The sequence below is a fragment of the Lycorma delicatula genome, chromosome 13 (genome assembly GCF_047948215.1).
Source record: "Lycorma delicatula isolate Av1 chromosome 13, ASM4794821v1, whole genome shotgun sequence".
Lineage (NCBI taxonomy): Eukaryota > Metazoa > Arthropoda > Insecta > Hemiptera > Fulgoridae > Lycorma > Lycorma delicatula.
The window spans coordinates 16,704,698-16,726,931 of record NC_134467.1 but is presented as its reverse complement, the minus strand read 5'-3'; the positions used below and the strand labels follow the sequence as shown (position 1 = coordinate 16,726,931).

At 35.1% G+C, this 22,234-nt stretch overlaps 1 protein-coding gene across 1 annotated transcript in view; it reads right to left on the bottom strand.

Annotated features, from left to right (window-relative positions):
* Ip6k (Inositol hexakisphosphate kinase) overlaps positions 1-22,234 on the bottom strand; it is a 251,687-nt gene that overhangs the window by 94,523 nt on the left and 134,930 nt on the right. The window contains exon 4 of the mRNA XM_075381466.1: positions 2,546-2,615. The gene's annotated coding sequence lies outside the window, so the exon portion shown is untranslated. The remainder of the gene's footprint in view (positions 1-2,545; positions 2,616-22,234) is intronic.

Here is a 22,234-nt window from a genome sequence, read left to right as displayed (position 1 = left end):
TATTTTCTACGTTCATCCATCAGCTGCAATATATCGTCTGAAACCCAAGGTTTTCTACCGGTTCTCTTTATTCCGCCTATGTTTGCTTCTGCTGATTTAAGAATTTCCTTTTTAACATTCTCCCATTCTTCTTCTACATTTTCTACCTTATCTTTTTTACTCAGACCTCTTGCGATGTCCTCCTCAAAAATCTTCTTTACCTCCTCTTCCTCAAGCTTCTCTAAATTACAAGAGGTATATGTATTATTTAATAATAAATTTCCGACCGGAAAACCGATAAGTAAATCGACAATGATCAAAATTCGATGAAACCGGTACCGTAAGGAATCTTTCTCTCACCGGTATACCGAGAACCTTAACAACTGATGCAGCCATTAGATTTATCGAAAACCTTTGTTGAAGACATTCATCGGTTTGGAAGGAAAAGCTATCGTCCAACATGACATCAGTTATTTTTCAGTTCAAAAATTCTAAAAACAAACAAATTTCATCTTTATAATCTATACCTCCTGATGCAACAACTTTCGGAGGATTTTTTTGACCGCCATTTTTGAGTATTCTGATATTATAATGCAAAAATTAGACGTACAAGTAAATTTTTTAAATTCAATAATATTTACGGCCATGTATATTATCAAAACTGTCGATAATAATCTCAGATGGACGACGGAACATATGAATGAACAGATTTTGTTCATAACTTGATAAGCTCGTATGTATTTGTTTATCTGGCATTTCTCCCACCACCACCCCATTCGGTCGCCTTAAAGCATAATACCGAATGTCAGTGCTACAAACGGCTAGCTGGTTTAACAACGGATTGGAATGCAATTAAATCCGTCTTAAATTCACTAAAATAATAATAGACAAAACTTGAAAAATTAGATCCGAGATTAAAAAAAATAACCTTTTTAAAAAACAAGCCCGATTAGAATGATCCAGCAGCAAGGGACTCTGTCCAGGTTCTGCGATAAAGTAGGGAGTAATAGACTCCTGCCAACTTTGCATTCCATTCCATTCCAAACGGCTACTGAGCCTCGAAACAGTTTAGCGACCGGTGTCCTAAATAGCTCCTAGAGTTTACGTAACAGCGCGAGCGGAATAAGCGCGATGTCATACACCATCGGCTTACGTGTCCCAACCGCTCACTTGTCATATATTTACTAAAATCGGTTGGCGCACCCCGTCAATTTCAAAAAATATATATGACATCCATAAATTAAAATTTACTTTGTCTAGACAGCAATTCGCTGCCACGCCTAGGTCTATGAATGCCAACAAGTATCTGTCCACCACATTAAAGCGCTTGGAGCCTTAATTGGCTGGTGGTCAGCCATCTCTAGGTTAGCTTCCCACAGCAGTACGTACGAGTCTTTCCCTTAAGTAAACTACTGATGTCGGTTGAACAAAGCAACCGCATCAAGGAACTCCCATACAGTCCGACAATGCGGGTCTCGCCGGTTGTGAGTGGCCAATTGTCTCCTTAACCTCTAAGTTCCAGGGTGGCCCGGTGTCTGGTCCCCCCCAAAGAGCAGGGCAGTCAAACATCAAGCGTTCATTTGACTGAACCTCCCCGCACACGCATAGCACATCAGCTGCCATGCGGAACCGAAACAGATATTGGTTCAAATTAATACGGTTGGTGAGCACCTGGGAACCTGTTGTCCTTAAAAACGAACTCGAGGCATATCATCCCTCCCAGATCCCGTATAAACTTGTACAGCGATCTTCCCTTAGTCGTGGTGTCCCATTCCAGCTCTGAAGCCTCTTCTGCAGGCGGGAGATCGGCAACTGAACCAAATTTGGATCCAGTGCACTGTGATCACAGTTCATCAGTTGAAGTCGAGAGTTCCAACGTTCAAATCCTAGTAAAGGAATTATTTTTATATGGATTAGAATACTAGGTAGTGGGTACCGGTGTTCTTTGGTGGTTCGGTTTCAATTAATCACACATCTAAGGAACGGTCGACTTGAGATTGTACAAGACTACACTACATTTACACTCGTACATATAATCCTCATTTATCCTCTAAAGTAATACCTGACAGTGATTCCCGGAGGCTAAACAAGGAAACAAAACCTGAAAGCCCCATCCGAATCTAAAATTTTAACTGAACCGGCTAGTATGTGATCGATACTACATATCCTGTAATAAGCTTTTGATAATAAATGTAGTTAACTAATATGGCGGTGTACTCAAAATAATCAAAAAGAAAAAAAAGAGGTATTGTGTATGAAGTGGATTTCTGAAATTAAAATAACCTCTAATTCGTTAGAAGTGACTATATTGTCCAATTCTAGTAGATTTACTGAAAGACCATGGATGTTCCAAGATGCGATTTTAGAGATTTTGCAATTAACTTGCTTAGTAATTAATTATTTTGGTTAGCAGGCCCGGCCGATTTTTTGAACATGAAATTCAATACTCCTCGAAAGTTAGTTTAATTTTTCATCAGTTTCAAAATGGCTATAATTTTTGTGCCCTAAACCAGCTGTAAAGTTATTAATGATTAAAAAATATATCAAATATAATTTTACCACTTACCAATTCAATATCAAAATTTGATTATTTCACAGTAATGTAATGTTGATTGTTTTCAAACTGTAGTAGACACCTGTAAACAAAAAAATAAATACAATTTAAGTTTTTTTTATTTTATAATACTTTGTCCAGTAATTATTATTACTAATAATATATATATATATATATATATATATATATATATATATACACACACACACACACGAGGTCTGTAAATAAACTAGAGACTGGTTCAGAAAAACTATTTATTTATAATCCAATTATACGTGGACACTTTCAGATGACATCTGAATATCGCATTCAAATGGTTCATCGACTTCTTGAGCCCGACAAAGAAAAACGGCTACAATATTGTAAACGGTTCCGTCGATTTATGCGTGAGGAAATTACTGTTACGGATTCGTTATTTTTCACAGATGAAGCACGGTTTCATTCGGATGGCTACGTAAACAGCCAAAACAGTAGAATTTGGAGCGCTGAAAATCCCCACGTTTATCACGAAAAACAATTAAACCCGCAGAAGTCGGGCGTGTGGTGCGCGATATCGCGGAAGAAAATAATCGGTCCAATTTTTTTCGAGTACACCGTTAATGCAGAACGATATCAGGATATTTTATTTCAGTTCATCACACTCTTGGAAGAGGAAGACAGTGCTGGCTACAACATGACGGTGCGACATCGCACTACGCAGGTTCAACATCTGATTTCGTCGAGGAATTCTTCGGTAATCGTGTTATCGGTCGAGGCTTGTGGCCACAAAGAACTCCAGATTTGACTGCGGCGGATTTTTTTCTACGGGGTTACCTCAAAGAAAAAGCCTACAGCAAAAAACCACGAACGCTTGAACGATTGAAAGTCAATATTGAACAAGCTGTATTAAATATCCGGCCACAAACTTTGAAAAAAGTTGCAAGAAACGCTGTAAAAAGAATTGAAGCTTATATTCAAGAAGATGGCAGCCACTTCCAACATTTACTCTAAATGTAAGGTAATGGATGGTAATAATAAAAATTACATTTACATTACAGATGCCTTTTTATTATTTCAATACCTACCAATATATGGTTGAGTTGCGTTTTATATGGGACACCCTGTACCTTTAGCCGCATGACAGGAAAATCTACAACTGTGTTGTCAGCTGTTTTTTGTTGCTTAAGAATTTGAATTTGTATTATTTTTTTTTATATTTTATTATTTCGAGTTTTTATTCACCTTTTTTATTAATAAGACTTTTTTATATTATTATTATTATTTTTTTGATACTTTGCGGGATTCGAACTAAGAACCTTTCGAATGAATGATTTATTCTTACTATTTACCCAGACGTTTTTTTTAGGTTAATCTGCTAAAAATTGAGAAATTAGTAAAAGAGTACCTCAAGGGAAACTTTCGAGGATTTAAAAAATTAAGTAATTAAAAAAAAAAAAGCAGAAGGAAGCGAAAAGTTATAAATATTATCTGGATATATAAATCCGTACATGCATGATCAAACTGATACGTTACGACGAATTTTTAACAGAATACGAAATCAATTAAGACTTATTTAAAAATTCTGTATGTGATACATTAAATATACCCACTGCGCATACTCTTTTAATATTATATTATATAAACTCAACCGTCCATCACGTTTTTATATAACGTCAAGCGCTTGCTTAGCCTGTACAACTAGACTGCCTGTCTCCCGCATTGTATAAAACGATAAAAAAAAAAAAAATTCCCTCCCGGTGGCATACTGTAACTAACTCACCTCTCGCACAGCTGTTATGATATATATACACCGCCGCCGACAAGCGGAGTGGAATTTTCCACTACAGATCTTTCGTTCTTACCAGGCGACACAAGCAGTATATAAAAAACATCATCAGTATTTACAAGTTTGCACCACAATAGTGGTAATAAACTAGATAAAAAAATTCCCTATATTATAAATATTTCTCATTAAAAAATAAAAAAATAAATAAATTATAAATTACATGGCGATAACGTAAATATCCCGATCTGAGAGGAAGAATGGTAGTGCGTCTCAACCTTTCATCTACAATATCCCTGTTCGAATCCCGATCATGTATGACAGTTTTTCATACACTACAAAATTTTCATTCCATCCATACATAAGGTTAACCTTTTGTAGAGGGAAAAATTAAATTCTAAAATAATTCTAAAATGATAATACGGGTTTTGCCTTACAATATTTACTTATGTTTTTATTTATTAGCACAAAACTTAAGAGAACCACATAACTGATTAACGTAAATATTTAATTGTATATATAAAAAAAAAATGTTAATCGTTTAAGATAAAAATAGAATCTAGAATATGGAAAAGGCATTTGAAAAAAAAAACACGCAAAACAAAAAAAAAAATTACAACTCCATTACAAATCTAAACTAGAATGGTTCTACGAAATAAAAAAAAAATATATATGAAAACGTGACAGAATGGTAGCGTCTCGGCCTTTTATTCGGAGGTCCCGGGTTCGAATCCCAGTCAAGCATGGAATTTTTCATACGCTAAAAAAACCCCATTTCTATATCACAAGCACAAGCTTCAGCTTATGTGAAGATATAAAACAAAAATAATAAAAAATAAATAAAACGCAGGTTTTTGTAACGGGGAAAATCAAGCAATAAAAAAGAGAAAAAACAACATTCTTGAAAGATGAAATAAGTGTGTACACAAAGAAAATTGAAGACAAGAAAACATAACTAAAGATGATTTATCGTATTTACTAAAAGGGTTTTTTTTTCTACCATTATTTATAATGCTCTTACATGAAAAAAAAAAACACAATTTGCTCTCTCGTTTTGACAAAATTTTGTTCTTTTTTTTTTGTTAAGTTAAACGAGTACAGATTAATTTAATAGTATGCGTACTATAGAGAAAACAAATATAATATATCATCGAATTGTCTAAGTAGGTCATATAATCTTACCTACGAAATAAAAACGTTTATAATATAGCTTTCACTTAAATTATCTAGATCGCGGGCTCATCAGAGTAACTTCTAATAAAAAAAAATACAGCAAATATCGTTTATAGTGACCTCCAAGGGACCGCCAATTTTAGGTCATAATAATCGATAGTCACAATAACCGATGTTTAGGCAGCTTAGTGTAGTTTTTTTTTTGTCTTCAGTCATTTGACTGGTTTGATGCAGCTCTCCAAGATTCCCTATCTAGTGCTAGTCGTTTCATTTCATTATACCCTCTACATCCTACATCCCTAACAATTTGTTTTACATATTCCAAACGTGGCCTGCCTACACAATATTTCCCTTCTACCTGTCCTTCCAAAATTAAAGCGACTATTCCAGGATGCCTTAGTATGTGGCCTATAAGTCTGTCTCTTCTTTTAACTATATTTTTCCAAATGCTTCTTTCTTCATCTATTTGCCGCAATACCTCCTCATTTGTCACTTTATCCACCCATCTGATTTTTAACATTCTCCTATAGCACCACATTTCAAAAGCTTCTAACCTTTTCTTCTCAGATACTTCCGATTGTCCAAGTTTCACTTCCATATAAAGCGACACTCCAAACATACACTTTCAAAAATCTTTTCCTGACATTTAAATTAATTTTTGATGTAAACAACTTATATTTCTTACTGAAGGCTCGTTTAGCTTGTGCTATTCGGCATTTTATATCGCTCCTGCTTCGCCCATCTTTAGTAATTCTACTTCCCAAATAACAAAATTCTTCTACCTCCATAATCTTTTCTCATCCTATTTTCACATTCAGTGGTCCATCTTTGTTATTTCTACTACATTTCATTACTTTTGTTTTGTTCTTGTTTATTTTCATGCGATAGTTCTTGCGTAGGACTTCATCTATGCCGTTCATTGTTTCTTCTAAATCCTTTTTACTCTCGGCTAGAATTACTATATCATCAACAAATCGTAGCATCTTTATCTTTTCACCTTGTACTGTTACTCCGAATCTAAATTGTTCTTTAACATCATTAACTGCTAGTTCCATGTAAAGATTAAAAAGTAACGGAGATAGAGAACATCCTTGTCGGACTCCCTTTCTTATTATGGCTTCTTTCTTATGTTCTTCAATTGCTACTGTTGCTGTTTGGTTCCTGTACATGTTAGCAATTGTTCTTCTATCTCTGTATTTGAACCCTATTTTTTTTAAAATGCTGAAAAAAGAGAATAGTTGGGAATAGATTTCCATTCTACATTATCGAATGCCTTTTCTAGGTCTATAAACGCCAAGTATGTCGGTTTGTTTTTCTTTAATCTTCCTTCTACTATTAATCTGAGGCCTAAAATTGCTTCCCTTGTCCCTATATTTTTCCTGAAACCAAATTGGTCTTCTCCTAACACTTCTTCCACTGTCCTCTCAATTCTTCTGTATAGAATTCTATATCTATTTCTATTCTCTTAGTGTATTCTATTCTCTTAGTGTAGTACTACTACTTTAATATGCCATCTACACGGGTATTGTAATACAGTAAAATAATAATCATTAAAAATAATAACTTATTTCCGCAAAAAAATGTTATAAAAAAAAACTACGCAATAATAAGTACAAATACAATAGAGAAAAATTGTAATAATTATTCTGCAAAAATTCAGTTATTTTGCTTTGTTTCTAACATTTCGTGTTGTAACACAGTTATTCAGGGTTCTTTTTTTAAATCAAAACTCTTTGTTTCTTCATTAGGAATTTTTGTAAAACTAAGAAATCGGCAAACGTTGCCGCTAAAACGTCTGAAGATTTGGCGGGTTGATATCTTCACCGTTGTAATTACCTACATCCCCGTCTATTTCTGCTAGTTCTGAAGTCACTACATCATCATTAGTTGTAGTTACATGCGTTTCTAAAACTTTATCAACCTCTTGATAATCTTCAAACAATGCATTTGACAACGATTTCAGACTATTGCCCTGACCGCTAACGATTCATCTTCGCATACGACATCAGTAACTTCGCCAGCCAGTGATAAAAATCCTGCATGTCAAGCAATTTGTTACGGTTATCGGAGAAACTTCATTCCATTATCTTTTTAATCTTCGGTTCTTCCTGACAGCTGATAAATTGTGCATCTGCGGGGAGGTCCAGTCGAACGAACATATGATATTCGACTGCTCAGCTATTGCGATGGGGAGGGGGGTGTCAGAACTCAGGCCACCCTAGAACTTAGAGGTCAAGGGGAAAATTGGGCACTCACAAGCGGCGAGAGCCGCATTGTCGGACCGTGTGGGAGTTCCTTGATGCGATTGCTTTGTTCAACCGACATCAGTAGTTTTTTTTCTTTTCCCTGTTTAGCCTCCGGTAACTACCGCTTAGATAATTCTTCAGAGGATGATATGTATGAGTGTAAATGAAGTGTAGTCGTGTACATTCTCAGTTCGACCGTTCCTGAGATGTGTGGTTAATTGAAACCCAACCACCAAAGAACATCGGTATCCACGATCTAGTATTCAAATCCTTATAAAAATAACTGGTTTTACTAGGACTTGAACGCTGGAACTCTCGACTTCCAAATCAGCTGATTTGGGAAGACGCGTTCACCACTAGCCAAACCCGACATCAGTAGTTTACCTAAGGGAAAAAGACTGTTACCGCGCTGTTGTAGGAAGCTAACCGAGAGATATGGCTCGAGCCAGATTAAGGCTCCAAGCGGTTTAATGGTGGGCAGCAGGTACTTGCTGGAATTCAGCGACCTAGGCGTGGCAGCGAATTGCTATCTTTGACGAGATAAATTTAATTATTGATAGTCATATATGTTTTAGTACTTGACTGGGTGCGCCTATCCATTTTAAAGATAGATGACAAGTAGGCGGTGGGACACGCAAGCGATTGGTGTATGGTACCACCCTCATTCCGCTCACGCTTTTAGGTTAGCTCTAGGATCTAGTTAGGACACTTGTCGCTAAACTCTTTCGAGGCTCAGTAGCCGTTTGTGGCACAGACATTCGGTCTTATGCTTTAGGACGACCGAATGGGGTGGTGGCGGGAGAAATGCCTTTATATTTAATGTGGGGGTTTCGACTGCATGATAATTTGTCTGCGCCCTTTAGAAGCATAAACTTCGTTTTGGGCACAGAAATTTTTAAATTTTGCATGTCCATCCAGCCTTCGGCGGTTGACAAAGCCGCCTGCGCTCTGCTTTCTAGCTGTGGTCGTGAATCTCCACGAACTAAAAGGAGACAGTCATCGGCGAAAGCCTGGGTTGTGACTCCTTCTGGGAAAGTCAATCCCAGAAATCCGTCAAACACCAGGTTCCACAGCAGGGGGCCGAGAACGGAACCCTGCGGGCTTCCCCTGGTGACGGACTTTTCCACAACTAGGTGCGCATCTTTAAACAGAGCCGTTCGGTTAGACAAATAGTCTCTTACCACGGCCTGTGTGGCTTCGGGAACATTGCGGCGTTCCAAAGCATAGAGGACAGAACTCCAACACAATGAAGGAAATGCTGCCTCTATATCAATAAAAATAGCCAAAACGTATTTGCAGTCGGCGCTATCCACCTCGGTAAGAGCATTTAAGATGCAATCCTCGGTGCCAACCCCTTTCATGAAGCCTCGATTTAGAGTACGGCTCATATCGATGCTTTCTTCGAGCCGTTCCACAACCAGCCTTTCAAGCAACTTGCCGAAGACCGGCAAGGGGCTGATGGGTCGATAACTGCCGACCTCACCAGGATCCTTTCCAGGTTTCAGGAGTACCCTTACCAAAGCCACCTTCCAGCAACCCGGAAAGCAAAACGTAAAGATATTATTTGTCATATACGAGCTTTCTTGTTACTTCGTACATAACAGGAAGCGATTTCAAATTTTTAAAACATCGGGGTTTAGCACTTTTCCCTATAACCAAGAATCTTTTTTATTTTTTTGTCAGTTCCAGATATATTTGTAGCAATTAGTACTGTTAGTCTTTCTTTTGATAATTTTGCCCCCGAAAACGTTTGCCTTTAAACCTAACGATTCTTTCTGACATCACTTTAAAAAAAAAAAACCCGGATTCATCAGCATAATAGATTTTTTCGTCCGAATAGCCTTCTTTTAAATTTTATCCAAATGGTTTCTAGCCATTTTCTGATACACCGGTTGGATCTGCTGCGCTCTCGCCGCTTATTCTTCCCGACACAATATCGTGACGCTGACGGAACCGTTGTATCCAACGGTTACCGAATTTTTCAGAAAAATCGTTCGCCTTACTTTGCAATGGCTGCTAATAGGGATATCACTATCCCTCTGGTATTTAAACCATTTTAACAGCGCTTGGTCTACATTATTATGTTGACTAGGCCGTAATTTTTTTGATTTCATAGAAATTATTTGAAAATTTGTCCACGGTTCTTCCATATCACCGATATTGTCGAATGATCTACGCATAATTCTTGGACGATGTCCTTATTAGTTTTACCATTCTTTAACATCCTGATGTGTGCCTTTTCCACTATTGTGAATATTTTTGGCGAAATCATAATTTAATCACTGTCGATTGAATTACACAGGATACGTAAAATAAAATCCTGTACTCGCACGATATGATACGGTCACAGTAAAAGACTAATAACAACTGAATGTGGTTGCTTCAGTTTACAATAATCTGGTACAGGAAGAAGATAAGAAACCGTAGTACATATCAAGGTAAAAAGGAAAAGGTGACTTCATTTTAACCATCAATATATTTCTGTAGATAATGACGAGCCGCTTCCGTCCGTCATTATAAGCGATAAAATGTTGCATTGCAGTAATCATAATAACCGAAATGTCACTACATATAAACAAAATACAGTAACTATCGTTAATAATGACCAAAAAACTTGTCTCTTAGTGGTTTGGTATACATAAATCCAGTATGCGTTAAAAAAAAATTACTAAGTAATACAAAATTATTATCACAAAATGTTTTGCATGTTCAACACGAATTTAATCTTATATTAGATTAAAAAGTAATCTAAAAGGTTAGTTTTTTATTTTAAATATTTTTAAAAGGAAAAATTTAAATAAAAAAATTAAATTTCGTAGATTAACTGAAAAAAAAAATTGGGGATAATTTAAATAAATTTCTAAAAAATATCGATTAATACGAGGGTCATTTTTTTTTCAAGGTCTGATCGGTCGCGAAATAAAAAACCCGCGCAAAAATCGGATGAATCTTTGCGCATATGTGTTGCGCAGCGTCTCTAGTATGGCCTCCTTCAATCACTTCGTTTAGTTCTGAACACGCAGCTAGCACGTAAACATGTCTACAACAATAGCATCTCCTGCCAAGTGTGAAGTGCGTGCGGTAATTCGATTTCTTCAAGCTGAGGTGTGTAATGCGGCTGAAATTCATCGACGAATAAGTAATGTGTACGGTGAAACTTCAATGAGTAACAGCAAAGTGTGACAATGGTGCACGGGAACTTTAAAGCAGGACGTGCAGATATTCATGATGCAGGCGGTCAGGGAACCCACCGGGTTGGTCTAGTGGTTAACGCGTCTTCCCAAATCAGCTGATCTGGAAGTCGAGAGTTACAGCGTTCAAGTCCTAGTAAAGCCAGCTATTTTTACTCGGACTTGAATACTAGATCGTGGATACCGGTGTTCTTTGGTGGTTGGGTTTCAATTAACCACACATCTCAGGTATGGTCGAACTGAGAATGTACAAGACTACACTTCATTCACACTCATACATATCATCCTCATTCATCCTCTGAAGTATTATCTAAACGGTAGTTACCGGAGGCTAAACAGGAAAAAGAAAGGAAAGGCGGTCAGGGAAGGAAGCGAGTGTCAACCGATGATCTCGTTGAGGGAGTGGATGAGGCAAAATGGTCGGTTCACAATTTCTGTATTGAGTGATTCGTTTTCTGAAATTTCAAGGTCAGCCCTCTACACCATTGTGAGTGAGAGACTTCAGTACGGCAAAATGTGTGCGAGATGGGTTCCCAAGATGCTGTCCGACCATCACAAAACAATGAGAATGGACGCAGCACCCCAACATTTCTCCAGCGCTACCCCAATGAAGGAGAAGATTGTTTTTAACAAAATTGTCATAAGGGACGAGATACGGGTCCATCTCGAAACTGAAGAAACAAAAAACAGTCCAAACAGCGGATGCATTCTCATTCTCCCAGTAAACCAAAGAAGTTCAAGCGAACCTTCTCCAACAGAAAGTGTACTGCTACTGTGTTCTGGGACCGGAATGGAGTTCTCTTGGTGGAATTCATGGAACGTGGCACGACCATCACTGCAGCCTCATACTGCGTGACTCTTCAACCTCTACGAAGGGCGATTCAGAATAGGCGGAGAGGAATGTTGTCATCAGACATTGTCTTTCTCCATGACAATGCTCGGCCGCACACTGCAGCTGTAACAAAGAAGCTCCTGCAGTATTTTTGTTGGAAAGTGTTTGATCACCCACCATACAGCCCGGACTTGGCTCCATCCAATTTTCACCTCTTTGCTCACATGAAACGCCGGCTAAATGTTGGTACCACGCTACGACAAATATCTAAATCGGAGTGGCGACTATGTAGAGAAATAGCGTAACTATGTAAGTACTTATTACAAATAAAAGTTTTTTTATTTTCATTGTGGTTTTAATTTCGTGACCGATCGGACCTTGAAAAAAAAATAACCCTGGTATAAAGCAATAAATACTAATAAAAATTACTACAGCCGACGAAAAGTTCGTTTCTTTGATGTTATTTTATCTTAATTAACTGCGTTATAAAATTTCGGTCTAGAAATTTCTATTTATTAATTTATTACAACCACATTCCTTCTAATTTATAAAAAAAAATTATTTCCAATTTATTTATTCATGTACGTAGAATTTTCAAACGAATTCTTATTTATTTATCTCGGCATAACAAATATAAGTTAATTGGTTTTGTTTCTTAAATATTAAACTAACCTTGAAAAGTTATCATATCTTCCCTTTAAATCAAAAGAATGTTTGTCGTTAAAAAAGTCAATTAAAATTGAATAGATAAAACAACTGAAGTACCCGCTTTTTGTACTCGAGTAATTAAAGAATATTTATTTATATTCTTTCCTAACTCATATACATATTTAATTCATTGCAGCCTACATAACACAAAATTATACATATATACCGGGTGATTCAAAAAGGACTTTAAAAGCAAATAAAACGTTTTTTAGATGACTTAGAGATTCGGTTGAGATCTCATTTCATAGCAAAACATATTGTTTTGATTCACGTAATTCATTAGTACCGAATTCGGCCACCGGCGGAATGACCGCCTCGCTCCGACGTACAAAGACCTTTCTGAAGCTTAAATGGTAATGAACAATCTACGCGTTTCAACAAGTCCTCGGTGATTATCGAGGGCCTCCCCGAATGTTCTTCATCGCGCGCATTAATTTTGTTATTTCTAAACCTTTCACATCATTTTCGGACTTTCTTTCATTCATTACATTATCAACGTATACAGCAACCGATTGCATATGAATTTCAACCGTCTTAAGGTTTTAATGGTTTAAAAAAAGGTATGAATCCACGTATTTTACAGTCGGCAGCAATATATATTTTTTCTATTCGTTTTATAACGTAATATCACGCAATACCACGTAATCAAAGATACTACAACGCAACAATTTACAGACAACAATGCAATGTGTACATTATTAGCGTGGTCATGAACGACACAGATTCGCCAACCTTAAGGAGAGAAATTTTCCAGCGGTATTTACTTTAGAGCGGTCTTTACTCAGCTATATAATACTAATATATATATATACGAGGTGGAACAATAAAGTAATGAGAATGATGTGAAAAAAAAATGTAGCTTACCGTTTTATTCATGTTTAGTGTTGTCTCCTTCAAAGTAGTTCCCTTCTGATTGCACACACTTATTCCAGCGCTTCTGCCTTTGACGGTAACATTTCTGGAACTAATCTTCTGTAATATCCTCCAAGACCCTCGTCATAGCTTTTTGGACATCTTGTGTTGTTTAAAAATGGTGTCCCTTGACCGCCATTTTGACTCTTGGAAATAGAAAAAGTCGCACGGAGCGATATCTGGTGAATAAGGTGGCTGTGGTAGTACTGAAATTTGTTTTGAGGTTAAAAATTGCTGTAATGACAGAGCAGTATGGGATGGCGCATTATCGTGATGCAGAATCCAATTAAGAGTATCAGCAATGCTGGCACGGACACGAAGAACTCGTTTACGAAGTCTTTCTGAAATTTAGTAGAAATTTCGGTTAACTGTTTGTCCAGGAGGCACCCGCTCTTTAAGAACAATTCCCTTGGAATCAAGAAGCACACAAGTATGCGTTTCACTTTTGACTTTTACATGCGAGCTTTTTTTGGTCTGGGTGATCCCTTTGAGCACCATTGCGAACTTTGGCGTTTTTTCTCTGGATCGTATTGAAAAAACCAACCTTCATCACCGGTGATAACACGGCTCAACAAATCTGGATCGATTTCCGTTTGCTCTAACAGATCGGCTGCCACATTTTTCCGTGTTTCTCGGTGTTGTGTGAGATTGTTGGGGATTATTTCTGCACAAATCTTTCTCGTACCAAGATTTTCAGTTAATATTAGACAAACCGTTTTTCGATCGATGTTGAGTTCTTCTGTAATCATTTTCACGGATAATCTTCGATCAGATCGTACGATTTCACGCACCCCGGTCAAGTTGATATCTGTCCGTGAGGTTGATGGTCGTTCACTGCGGTCTTCATCTTCAACATTCGTTCTGCCTTGACTAAAGATTTTATGCCGCCGAAAAACTTGAGCTCTTGACATAACCTTCTCTCCGAAAGCTTTCTGAAGCTTACCGTAAGTTGTCGTCGCGTTTTCACCCGATTTAACGCAAAAAGAAATGGCATACCGTTGCGCAATATTTTGCGGTTTCATTTCTGTGACGAGAGACACGTGTTCACTTATTACAGCGCAACTCACGACTGAGCAGTTGCATCAATGTGCCGCTTGGACTAGAAGTAGCTTATAGACCAAGGTCAAAGATGGTGAGCCTACGCAAGCTGCAGGGTTGCCACATCTTGCAAAGAAAAATCAGTCTCATTAGTTTATTGTCGCACCTCGTGTAAATATATGAATCAAATGAAAAAAATATTATTTTTTTAAAATCAGTTAAGAAAATTTAATTGGTTTACATTACAACCATAACTAAAAAAAGTATACTAAATTAACCGCTTTTAAATGAAACCGGAAGTTTGATTATTATTAATTTTAATGCATGTGATAAAATACCGGAATAGTTGTTTCAAAGTAATCGATAAAGTAACACAATGAACAACCCATATAATACGTAAACATATACATTTATATATAAATAATATTAATATAAATAAACAAGGTACGGTTCAATGACCCGTATCACAGAAATAAATGGATAAATATACATTAAAATCAACAGGACGATAAATACAAATATACTCAAATGAAAACATACAAACATACGAAAATCTACAACAAAATATCGTATTTGTTATGAAAACAGTATTAATTTTTTTCTTCTTTTTTTTGAGATTTAAAATTTAAATTTGTAGTTTTTTGGACTAACAATTAAAAATTTTATGGAGATACGGGGTTTAAAAAATAAAAAGACGTAAATAATTTTTTTTTTTTTACCATTCTTAGATTACCTTTTCATCAACGATTTTTTCCCGACAAATTCACAATCATCAAAGTTTTTTAAAATTTTATATTAATTTTTTTGATTTAGATTTAGAAATGAAGTATTGTGATCGAGAAAAATTTCAGTTTTCAGATTTCAACGTAAATACCCATTTTGACCATCCCTGAATCTATTTTAACTAGTTTCGGTCTGACGTCTGTACGTACGTATCTCGCATAACTGAAAAAAAAAAAAACTATTAACCGTAGAATGTTGAAATTTTGGATTTAGGACTGTTGCAACATCTAGTTGTACACCTCTCATTTTCGACTGGATCAAAAGTATCCAAAAAAACCCAAAATCCAAATTCTTTTGGATTTTGGGCTTTTCTTAACTACAGTAATAAGCTGTAATTGAGGGCTTTCCAATGATATATCATAAATAGTACTTATTTTCCTTGGTTCTTGAGTTATAACTAATAAAAGTTTAATTAATGAAATATTTGGATCGTACAAGAGGAAGGCACATCGGTTCGAATCCGACTTCATTTCCTTTTCTTTTTTAATTTAAATATATTGATTTATTAATAACTAGCAGACCCGGAAACGCTTCGCTATTGCTAGATTTGTATATATATATAGATTAAATGAACACAATTGAAAGTTTGATAAAACATTAACAAAATGAACATTACGGAACTTCACAAAATTTAACCTTTCCTTTTTATGAATTCTCCCTTTTCCTTTTTCCCTTCACCATTTTCATTTTTATCATATTCCCTTTTCCCTTTCCGCAATCTTCCCGTTTTCATTCTCTCCCAATTTCCCTTTTATTTATCCCGGTACGATTTCCATATCTCAGTTTTCTCTTTTCCGATTTCTCCCCGCGCGTAAATCGTTTCAGTAATTTTTTGGTCTATAGCGGACACACATATCGGAAACATTGGAATGGAATCGTAAAATATTTAGTATAGCGTATGTTGCTTTTACGTCCAACAGATAGCGTTGTTTTTTTTAAAAAAAGCATGTTTTTACCTGTTACAGGTGTGACATCTTAGGTATATAAAAACACGCTCGTATTCGAATGCAACGTTACGTCAAAATTTCAAAGCAACCGGTGAAGAACTTTCGAAGATTTAAGATTTTGAACAAACGAACATTTACATTTTTGTTTATATGCATTAATTATTAATTTCCGATTGTAAAATAATATGTGTACGTAATTTAATAGACGTAGAAGGAAGTCATGTGGTATACACATCAGATTTTCGATACTATTATGTTAATGGTGGGGGAGGGGCACACGATATGCGCTGTTCATAAGTACCGTTAATTGTTGAATTTCTCTAACCGGGTTGGTCTAGTGGTGAACTAGTCATCGTAAATCCTCTGATTTCGAAAGTTGAAATCCTAGAAAAGGCTGTTCCTTTTAAAGAATTTGATTACTAGATCGTGGATACCGGTATTCCTTGGTGGTTGGGTTTCAATTAATCACACATCTAAGGAATGGTCTACCTGAGACTCATTCAAACATATCATCCTCTGAAGTAATAACCTTACGGTGGTTCCGGAGGATAAACAGGAAAAGAGAGAATTATTGTCATCAGTTTACTTCTGTTATTAATAAGTTGTATATTTAACTTTAATTAGGCAAGCTTAGCGAGCGAAGCAAGCGTAGGTTATGTTGATATACGTACGATTTATCAGTACATAGAATCAACGTAATCTATCTAAACATAACCTACGCTCCCTAACTTCGTCCAATTAACTTTAAATATGCAAATCATATACAATTTATTAATAACAAAATAAACTAATTACAAAAATCAAAGTTACTTAAAAACAGCACAAATCGAGTGCCCCCGTAACTCTAATAGTAACGAATCTTTTTTATTAATTGTGTAATCTTATTATTTTCTGCTGTACATAAAAAAAAACATACTTTTTTTTTAAATTTCCATCAGTCTGTATCTCATTTCAAAAAATTGTCCAATTTCACGGTCTAACAACCCCTCGGTTAAAAAAATGTTTAAGAAATCCTAATACAGACAATCTTTTTTTTTTTTATTTAACCTCCGGAATCACCGTTATGTATTGATTCAAAGGATAAGATGAATGATTTGTAGCATCTGTCAAAAAATTCCATGCCTGGTCGGGATTCGAACCCGGGACCTCCGGATGAAAGGCGGAGACACTACCACTCGCGCCATGGAGGCAATACACACAATCGACCATAAAAATTCGTAACCTATAATTTTACTACCTTTAGATGAGCGTATATATTAAAAAATTAAAAGATATTAAAATTCTATAAGGAAATAATTTTTACTTTCCCGTCTAGATAGCGCTATAGCTCTAAACGGGAAAGTATTGTAATCGGCCCAATTTGGGCATATGCGGTTTTCACCGGATCTTCACGTTTTCACACATAAGGAACACCAAAACAAACCGGAAGGAAATTTTCCGGATGTTAATATTCGTGTGTTCGTTGTTGACCTCTTAATCACCTTATTTTTCCAGAACTACTGGACCGATTTTAACCAAATTTAGATTACTTCTATAAATGGATCATTGATGCCATTAAATTGTCAACTTAAAACGTCAAGGGGATGAGACATTAGAGCTAGTTTACGCTCCTTACCTCAAGATTTCGCCCCCTAATTTAGATGATGTTTTTCTTTGGCACATTTGTTAACGATTAAAAACAACAATATCTGCAAAGGTTTTTTTGGAAAAAAATCTCATCCCCACTTCAAAATCTGTTGTAATAGTCGACTGCTATATGTTGTGACGTCGTAGATGAAGGGTAGAACCCGTCAGCAGGTTGGTCTAGTGGTGAACATGTCTTCGCAAATCAACTGGTTTGGAAGTCGAGAGTTCCAACGTTGAAGTCCTAGTAAACTTTTATACGGATTTGAATACTAGATCGTGGATACCGGTGTTCTTTGGCGATTGGGTTTCAATTAACCACACATCTCAGGAACGGTCGACCTCAGACTGTACAAGACTACACTTCGTTTACAGTCATACATATCATTCTCATTCATCCTCTGAAATAATATGTGACGGTGATTCCCAGAGGATAAACAGGTAAAAAAAAAGAAAAAAAAAGGTGAACGGTAGAATTAAATAAAAGAAATAATATTAAAAGTGTAAAAAAGTAACTCGGTCTTACCGGGTCCCGAATTCGATCGTCCTGTCGACTCGGTACCTGGTTGCGTTAAGCCACGCGGCTACAATCGAAATTTTTTAAGTTGTTTTAAGTACTGAAATTACATTAGTAATGCCAACCGTCGCCGCTAGTGCCGCCAGAACTGCGCAAATTATATAGGGATTTAGTTAGAATCATTGAATTAAATAAACGAAAAAAACATTATATTTAAATAAAACGATAAATATTTTGAATCAAATTGTTTATGTATGTGTGTGTGTAACCCGTGTATCAGAAACAACCATAATTTTTTTTCCTGGGCGAAAAACGCTTTGGCGTTATCATCGCTTGAACGCGACAGATTTGTTGCAATAAACAAACAAATATTACATTTTACGTTTTAATTAAAAATAATGTGTAATATTTATGAAAAAGGGGAACTTCCATCAGAATTCAAAAAAAAGTGTTATAGTCATGATACCAAAGAAAGCAGCAGCAGATAAATGTGAAGAATACAGAACAATTAGTTTAACTACTCATGCATCAAAAATCATAACTACAATTCTATACAGAAGAATTGAGAGGAGAGTGGAAGAAGTGTTAGGAGAAGACCAATTTGGTTTCAGGAAAAGTATAGAGACAAGGGAAGCAATTTTAGGCCTCAGATTAATAGTAGAAGGAAGATTAAAGAAAAACAAACCGACATACGTGGCATTTATAGACCTAGAAAAGGCATTCGATAACGTAAACTGGAATAAAATATTCAGCATTTAAAAAAAAATAGGATTCAAATACTGAGATAGAAGAACAATTGCTAACATGTCCAGGAACCAAACAGCAACAGTAACAATTGAAGAACATAAGAAAGAAGCCGTAATAAGAAAGGGAGTCCGACAAGGATGTTTCCTGTCTCCGTTACTTTTTAATCTTTACATGGAACTAGCAGTTAATGATGTTAAAGAACAATTTAGATTCAGAATAACAGTACAAGGTGAAAAGATAAAGATAATAGGATTTGCTGATGAAATAGTATTTCTAGCAGAGTAAAAATAAGATTTAGAAGAAACAATGAATGGCATAGATGAAGTCCTATCGCATGCCATAGATGAAGAACTATCGCATGAAAATAAACAAGAACAAAAGAAAAGTAATGAAATGTAGTAGAAATAACAAAGATGGACCGCTGAATGTGAAAATAGGAGGAGAAAAGATTATGGAGGTAGAAGAATTTTGTTATTTGGGAAGTAGAATTACTAAAGATGGACGAAGCAGGAGCGATATAAAATCCCGAATAACACAAGCGAAACGAGCCTTCAATCAGAAATATAATTTGTTTACATCAAAAATTAATTTAAATGTCAGGAAAAAATTTTTGAAAGTATACGTTTGGAGTGTCGCTTTATATACAAGTGAAGCTTGGACGTATCTGAAAAGAAAAGGTTAGAAGCTTTTGAAATGCGGTGCTATAGAAGAATGTTAAAAATCAGACGGGTGGATAAAGTGACAAATGAAGAGGTATTGCGGCAAATAGATGAAGAAAGAAGCATTTGGAAAAATATAGTTAAAAGAAGAGACAGACTTATAGGCCACATACTAAGGCATCCTCGAATAGTCGCTTTAATATTGGAAGGACAGGTAGAAGGAAAAAATTGTGTAGGCAGGCCACGTTTGGAATATGTAAAACAAATTGTTAGGGATGTAGGATGTAGGGGGTATACCGAAATGAAACGACTAGCACTAGATAGGGAATCTTGGATAGCTGCATCAAACCAGTCAAATGACTGAAGACAAAAAAAAATTAAAATAATAAAATTTAAAACTGCAACACTACAATTAGCATGAAAAGCCGATATAAACTACATTAAATTTCAAATTCGAGTATAAACAGACGGCCTTAATAAATAACAACATCCGGTCTAAAATTTCCTCTATCGTTGCCCAGGATTCGTGGAATATTTCTAGGCAATTTATACTGAATCTTGGCAATTTAATCCACAATTCTGAAACGCGGGTTTTGTCGCGTGACAGGAAAGTCCTACAACTGTGTTGTCTGCTTTTTTAAATTTATTACAAATTTGTATAATTTCATAAAAACATTTTGCAATTCCGTAGCAGAGAGGTAAAATTATAATCTTACATTCCCGGGTTCGAATCCCTGTTTAGAGATTCAATCCGGGAAATAATAGCATATTTGTTTAAGCATGTAATTTTTTTTTATATTAAAAACATTTCTTTACTCCTCGGGAAAAAAAATTCAGCTTAAAAAAAAAATAATAATTTCCTTTCTTATCATATAAAAGGGAAATTATTAAAATGTATGTTGGTAACACTTATATATCCCATAACTATAACAGTTATATTATTATTATTATTAATAGTACTTAATACTACAGTAATAAAAAAGATAATATTTTCATCAATAATTGGGAGATAATCACAGAATTACATGATAATGAGGAAAAAACAAAATAAACACAATTTAAAAGTTCAGATAAAAATTATTTGAAAAAATATATGTTTAAAGGTTTTATTTATACATTTTACAGTTTTTGTACGAAATAAAGGAAGTACTGTAATCGCGAAAATTTCGGTTTTCAGATTTCAACAGAAATATCTATTTTGACCATCCCTGAATCCATTTTGACTAGTTCCGTCATGACGTCTGTACATACGTACGTATCTCGCATAACTAAAAAACGATTAGCCGTAGAATGTCGAAATTTTGGATTTAGGACTGTTATAATATCTAGTTGTGCACCTCCTTTTTTGATTGAATCGACTAGGGTAAAAGTGTCCAAGAAAGCCCAAAATCCAAAAAAAAATTGTATTTTAGACTTTTTCTTAACTGCAGTAATCAGTTGTATAAATTAACTTGCCACTTACTAAAAATTTAAAAAGAGTTAATCCTAGTACTTTCGAAGCTGTTAATCCATCTTCAGCTAATAGATAATAGTCGCAAACATCTTACAAACATGAAATTACTGTCTTATTGACGTACGAATTAATTTTATTCTTGACGACTACTATTATAAATATAATAGTTAAATTTAAAAACGATTATTGATTTGAATGTAGATTAATATCCCTGAAGATGGAATAACAGCTCCGAAAGTACTAGGATTTACACTTTTTAAATTGTTTATACGTGGAAATTTAATTTATACAATTGTATTAATACCAACGGTGCCAAATGCAATAGTAAATTAAATCTAAGCAGTAATCAGCCCTCAATGAGAGCTTTTCAAAGATAAGTGGTAATTATTTTCATTGATTCCAGAGTTATAGCCAAATAAAATTTTAATGAATAAAATATTTGGATCTTACATCGGATCAAATCCGACTTCATGTCTTTCTTTTTAATTTTTTTTTTTTAAATTTAAATATATAGATTTATTAATAATTATTAACCACTGATTATTTTAAAATATTTACAATAAGTAATAATTCAATAATAACAATTAAAAATATATATATATATAAAAAATATCAAAAGTTACTAATGAAATAAAATTTTATGTACTTTTCATTTCAAAAAAAAAAAAATTATCGATGCATTTCAGGCGCAATAATCGAGACGGCTTTCTAAGCGAATCGAAGTTTCGCATTCGATAATTTGGAGGACACTTAAACCAAACAAAATTTATCCTTATCATAAAACAGCCAGTTCAGATCTACACCCAGGAAAATCATTTGTTAAGAATTAAATTCTCTACAAGTTTTGTTTTAAAGTGTCTATTACCCATTTAACAAAGTTATTGTTCGTCAAACATAAAAAAACAAAACATTATTTTTATGCCAATTTATTGGTTTTCATCCCAAATTTCTCAAAAACTACGGAAGATGATACGATTCTGCGATCTATTTTATTCAATTTTTCAGATCAAAAACCTTTAATTAACGCCATAAAAATTTCATTACGACCTCATTTCACCGGGGTATCTGAAATCCGAGCGAAATCTTTCTTTTAGGACATATGTTTATATG